Source organism: Sceloporus occidentalis, unplaced genomic scaffold, assembly GCF_023333645.1.
Source record: "Sceloporus occidentalis isolate IW3139 unplaced genomic scaffold, rSceOcc1.0.p SCAF_10, whole genome shotgun sequence".
Lineage (NCBI taxonomy): Eukaryota > Metazoa > Chordata > Lepidosauria > Squamata > Phrynosomatidae > Sceloporus > Sceloporus occidentalis.
In genome coordinates, this window is record NW_028316990.1 from 28,922,009 (window position 1) to 28,928,293 (window position 6,285).

The 6,285-nt window shown below is 40.8% G+C and overlaps 1 protein-coding gene across 4 annotated transcripts in view; it reads right to left on the reverse strand.

Moving 5' to 3' along the window:
- The window catches only part of LOC149306285 (uncharacterized), a 31,728-nt gene extending 29,824 nt beyond the window's left edge, over positions 1-1,904 (reverse strand). For 2 of the 4 annotated variants that reach the window (XM_089540376.1, XM_089540373.1), the window contains exon 1: positions 1,521-1,904. The gene's annotated coding sequence lies outside the window, so the exon portion shown is untranslated. Of the gene's footprint in view, positions 1-717; positions 734-1,425; positions 1,490-1,520 lie in introns of those variants that run through there. The other 2 variants (XM_089540374.1, XM_089540375.1) reach the window with 2 other exon arrangements.
- Between the last annotated feature and the right edge of the window lie 4,381 nt (positions 1,905-6,285).

A 6,285-nucleotide genomic window follows, 5' to 3' on the forward strand; every position in this document is an offset into this window, starting at 1 on the left:
ATCTAGCCTCTGTTTAAAGACCTACAAGGAAGGAGATTCTGCCACTCTCTAAGGGAATGTGTTCCTCTGTCAAACAGCCCTTACTGTCAGGAAGTTCCTTTAATTTTGAGGTGGAATCTCTTTTCCTGGAGCTTGCATCCATTGCTTCCTGCCCTAGTCTCTGGAGCAACAGAAAACAAGCTAGCTCCCTCCTCAGTATGACATCCCTTCAAATATTTAAACAGAGCTGTCATATTATTATTATTATTATTATTATTAACCTTTCTTTATAAAGCGCTGTAAATTTACACAGCGCTGTACATATCACCTCTTAACCTTCTCTTCTCCAGGATAAACATCCCCAGCTCCCTAAGTCTCTATCCTCATAGGGCTTTATGGTTTCCAGACCATTCACCATTTTAGTTGACCTCCTTTGGACACATTCCACTTTCTCCACATCCGTTTTGAATTGTGGTGCCCAGAACTGGACACAATATTCCAGGTGGGGCCTGACCAAAGCAGAACAGAGTGGCACTATTACTTCTCTTGATCTAGAGTCTAGACACTATACTTCTGTTGGTGCAGCCTAAAATTGCATTGGCCTTTTTAGCTGCTGCATCGCACTGTTGACTCATGTTCAACTTGTGGTCTACTGGACTCCTAGATCCCTTTCACACGTAGTTTCATTCATCCTATATCTGTGCATTTCATTTTTTCTGCATAAGTGCAGTACCTTACATTTCTCCGTATTGAATTTCATTTTGTTAGCTTTGGCCAAGCTTTCTTTCTATCGTTTTCACATCCATACACAAGGATCCTCACTTTGGTGTCCAGTTTTATATTTCATCCGGTTCTTTCATCGGTGCCATGATGATTATCATGGAAACCCAAGTCACACTCTCTCAGCCTCAAAGGAAGGCAATGGCAAACTTCTTCTGAACAAACCTTGCCAAAGATAATATAATATAAAATAATATTTATTTATTTATACCCTGCTCTTCAGCCAAAAGACTATCAGAGCGGCTTACAGTTTGTCAATTCGATAGTTTCGATTGAAGGCACACAGTCATAGATTTTGGCTGCATCCATAGTGCAGAAATAATCCAGTTTGACACCACCTTTTTTCAGTGTCCTGGCTTAGTGCTATGGAATTCTGGGAATTGTAGTTTGCCCTGGCTTCAGAATTACACCAATTCCCAGAATTCCATAGCAGCCGGGTACAGAATACAAAAACACAGTGGGGGAAAAAACCACCATATTTTAGTATGTTGAAAAAACACACATGACAACAGCAGCAAACCACAACGGACCACAATTCCCAGAATTCCATAGCACTGAGCCAAGGCACTGAAAAAAGCTGTGTCAAGTTGTATTATTTCTGGAGCCACAACAATCCTGTTAAAATACAAAGACACACACATTTTAATATGTTAAAAAAACACACACTTTATAACCCTGTTTGTGGGTTTGAATCGCCTCAGAATTAGGCTAAAGAAAGAAAGAAAGAAAGAAAGGCAAAGAAGAAGTTGGCTTTATTTTACCTCAGGAGGAAAGAGAGAGAGAGAGCCTTGTCGCCTCAGAGAGAGCAGTCCCTTCAGGGCAAAAAAGGAGGAATCGGGGCTTTTTAAAAATGAATCAAATAAAAATAACCAATCTTTGCCTTTCCCTTGAAATGAAGGAGGAGAAAAGGACGAAAGGGAGCCTCCTCCTTCTTTTTTGTGTGAAGAAAATGAAACCTGAAATGAGAGCCTCCTCAGGGCTGGGCGGGAAAGAAATGGCACCAATAACAACAACAAGAAGAACTTCTTGAGGAGCCATCTTCTTCCCATTTTAGGGACAGCCACCCATCCCTTTCTTTTTGTCTCTTCTTGACAGAATTTTTCTTCCCATCTTTTGGAGAACTTTTGTTCCCATCTTTTGTTGATTTTTCACTTCTTCTTTATTTGTTTTTTTTTTTAATAAGCCGCCTTTCTCCCAAAAAAGGGACCCAAGGCGGTTCACAAGATTATTTAAAAAAAAAAACACTTTAAAAGCATCTGAGGAAGTAGACTTAAGCTCATGCTGCCCATTTCGTTGTGTTAGTCTCAAAGAGGCTACAAGATCTCTTTCCATATTGATTTTATAGACTATTATTACCTATTAATAATAATAATAATAATATGCATCTGAGGACGTAGACATTAGTCTAGGAAAGCTCCTGCTGCTAATTTCTTTCAGTGAGTCTTAAGGTGCTACAAGATCTCTTTACATATTGATTTTACAGACTATTAGCTTTGAATAATAATAATAATAATAATAATAATAATAATATACATCTGAACATGTAGACTGAGGTCTACAAAAGCTCATGCTGCCAACTTCTTTCTTTCAATTAGTCTCAAAGGGACTACAAGATCTCTTTACATATTGATTTTACAGACTATTATTACCTTTGAATAATAATATGCATCCAAAAGTAAGCTAGACTGCAAAAGTACAAAGGAGATTTATTCCATTTAGATTACTGTATTTTTGCATTATTTCTCTTTCATGCCAATGCATCAACACCCAGATTTTAAAATCCTGTTTCTGCAGTTTTACTAATTCACCCTCCTATGATTTTTGGATTAAATACTTCATTCCCATCATGCCAGCAATAGGCAGCAAGCAGACTTATAACAATAGCAATAGCAGCTACGTTTCTATACCATTTCATACTGAACTACCATATATACAGTGGTATCAGCTGGGGTTTGGTTCCATTATCCCCCATGGATAACAAAATCCATGGATGCTCAAGTCCCATTATATACAATGGCACCGTAAAATTGTGCCTCTTATATCAAATGGCAAAACCCAGATTCGCTTATTGGAATTTACAGTGGGTCCTTGTTATCCGCTGGGGTTTGGTTCCAGGATCCCCCGTGGATAACAAAATCCGTGGATGCTCAAGTCCCACTAAATATAATGGTACAGCATGTGTAAGTTGAGGGCAGGTTTGGGGGCCAATGTTATGGATTTTGATATGACCTGTGGATAGGTTGAGGGTAAAATTTATAGGCATGTAACAAAGGATCTATGGAGCAAAGGAAAACAATGCCAAAGAACTTTAAAAACTCCAGCAGGAATAACTGTTTATGATGATGCTAGATGGATGAGAAAGTACATTACATTCTTCCCTTTCACCAGGGGATGGGTCATTATATATATATATATATATATATATATATATATATGTACAGTACTTACATTGACCAGTTGATAAGTCAATTCAGATTTCTTGAGTCGCTTTTTCGACTAAGATTTCTAGACTTATACATATGTATATAGAGTAAGCAGGCTCATACACTTCTTGGCTTGTTAGAAGACATGACATCAAAGTCCAGTTGCTGGGAGGATCAACTTCCCCTTAGCTGCATGAAGAAATGTCTGTGTTTCTTAACACACCCTGTTTGAAAAAGACTACTCAAATACATTTTGCAAGAGGCAGGAACTGCCTACATGAGCAACCCAGACCATTTTAGGATATGTTCCAAACCCCAAAACCAAAACATTCTGTGTAGCCATGGTTAGTTGTGAAACTCCCTTGACCAGAGCAGCTTAGATTCATTCTATAAATACCTACCTTTTGATGCCTGGTAAGACTTTTACTGTTCCACCAAGAGTTTTTGTCATTGATGGCCTTTTTTGCTTTGAAAAGGCTCCAGTGTTACTGTAAGGTATGAGAATCATAGATGGAAGGAACTCCAAGGGCCATCCAGTCCAATCCTCTGACATGCAGGAACTCACAATTAAAGCCCTCCTGACAGATGGCCATCCAGCCTCGGTTTAAAAACCTCCAAAGGAGACTCCATCATATCCCATTGCTGAACAGCTCTTACCACCTTTAGGTGGAATTTTCCTCTACTTTGAATCCATTGCTCCATGTTGTTAGCACACCCTGCACACCCCTCACAGTATTTTGAGGTCCCCATATTTTCATATCTCATAGCGTGTCTTTGAGAGATTTTCAGGAACAGGTTTCCAGGAGAAAAGGAGTGTGTCCTGAGGCATATGCACATCCAAGTAATGGGGAAATCGATTCCATATGAGTGTATTAAGTGCTTTCCCCTTCTTCCCCCAAGTCATCGCCATGTCCTCTTGCAACTTTAAACAATGACATTATTTGCACCCAAAGCAATAAGCCAATTTCTCTGACTACCCCCTCTTGTGTTTCCAGCCAAATTTCCCTGTTTGTCCATCCTGGGAAAATCCTGACCCAATAGCTGCTTTTGCCGCATGAAAATTAAAGCCATCAACTAGTCCACAATCCCATTGATTCCAGGGAAAGGATAGACCATCGCTTGGGGATATATTTTAGGTATACGTACGGTTCCAAAACTTAGCCCCTTTGCACGCAGCTGGCATACACACCTGCACTCTGTACATGTTCTGTGGTGCCGCCCAGTCTGAGCTTTCCGTGGTCTACTCATTGGACAAGTAATCATCACCCCCTTGCAAATCCCTCAAATGCTGCTATCCCATTTCCATATTTCCACTTCAGTTAGCTCTGAATGCTGTGCCTGTTTGAATTGCTATCTTTTGTGTGTGATTGCATCCTGCATTTTTCCAACTAAACCTGGAGTTCGCTTCTGTTATTACTGGTATAAATAGGTGCATATGGTCCCAAAGGTTAACCAGTCTTTTGCAAAGCTGATTTCTCCAACATTTAAAGAAATACTGACATTTGGAGAATGTCCTCCACCTTTCTTTCGGTAATAGTATCCTAGTCTCTGGAACATCAGAAAAGAAGTTTGCTCCATTTTTAATAAGAAGGAGAAGGACGGAGGGGGCAAACGGAGGCAAGATCGGGATGACAGAGGAGGGAGGAAGAGGAAGGGGAGGAAGGAAGAGGACAGAGAGGGCAAATGGAGGCAAGATCAGGGGTGGCAAACGGAGGTGGCTGGAGGGAGAGGAGGAGAAAGGAAGGAATCAGATGGAAATGATTTTCAGGTTCCCACTGGCAAAAAACCAGTTCTTTTTAAAAGAACCACAAGCAAATCCATGGCAAAAAAACCCAGGTTAAGGGGGATTTACACCGTGCCCCCCCAAATCGGTTTAGAAAACCCTAGTGCAAGTGTGAACAACCCTGATTCGGGTCATGAAACTCCGGCGCAAGTATGAACGACTCTCATTTAAATTGAATTGGAGCCCAGGTTAAAATGCAGTGTGAATGGACCCTTTGTTAGTTTTGGCCCAGCTCTCTAATCTGTTCAAGTCATTTTGAATTCTGATCCTGTCTGGGTTGTTTTAAATCTTCCTAAATAGTCACATGTTTTTCCCTCATAGATTTCTACGCTAGTTACCAGTTTGGGCCAGAATCTGATTGAAAGTTTTGGTTCTGGTATTTTAGGCTCTGTGCTCTGATCTCCCCTGTACCTGGCAGCTCAGCTAGCATAGTATGTACTATCTAACCCAGCAAAGGATTATTGTCTGTTCTACTGATGCACAGAGCCCTGTCAAGGCTGTTAAGCCTTTCAAGATCTGGCTCCACATCTGTGAAATGGTCCACCTTTGGACCTCCAACTGGAGGAGCATCTCACCTGTTTGCATAAGGGTTTAAGACCTTCCTCTTTGATCTGCCACATTAATCTGCTGGGTTGTGCCTGAGGTTGCTTGAAAGCTTGTTTTCAGGTATTATGGTGTTGGTAATATTTTACAAGACACCCTGGGAATTTTAAACTAAGATGGGCAGAAATTTTCTTCACATCTCATTATACAGTGGTCCCTTGGCATCTGCTGGGGTTTGGTTCCAGGATCCCCTGTGGATACCAAAATCCATACATGCTCAAGTCCCATTAAATACAATGGCGTTGTAACATGGTATCTCTTATATAAAATGACAAAATCATGGATTGCTTTTTGGAATTATTTCCCCCCCAATATTTTCAACTCATGAATGGTTAAATCCATGGATAAAGAACCTGTGGCTATGGTGGACCAGCTGTAGTGCAGCTCTCACTATCCCTAGCTAACTGAGCCAATTGTGAGGGAATATGGGATGAGTAGTCCAAGATCATCTGGAGGACCGTATCTTCTCCCATTTTAAACAAAGACAGAGATTAATATACAAATAAACCAGAGCAGACGTACAGTGTCCAGTTTTCCTCTCCAGTTCATCATCCGTATATGGCTCAGACTCAGACTATCTGGCAGACCATATCTCCCCTGTGAAGGGTCCTTCTCTCACTCCCAAATTATTGTTGCAAACACAGTTGGTGAGGACATTAGATAAGGTCTTCTTGGTAGCTGCTGCCCCTGGACTCTGGAATTCCCTTGCTCTCTTTC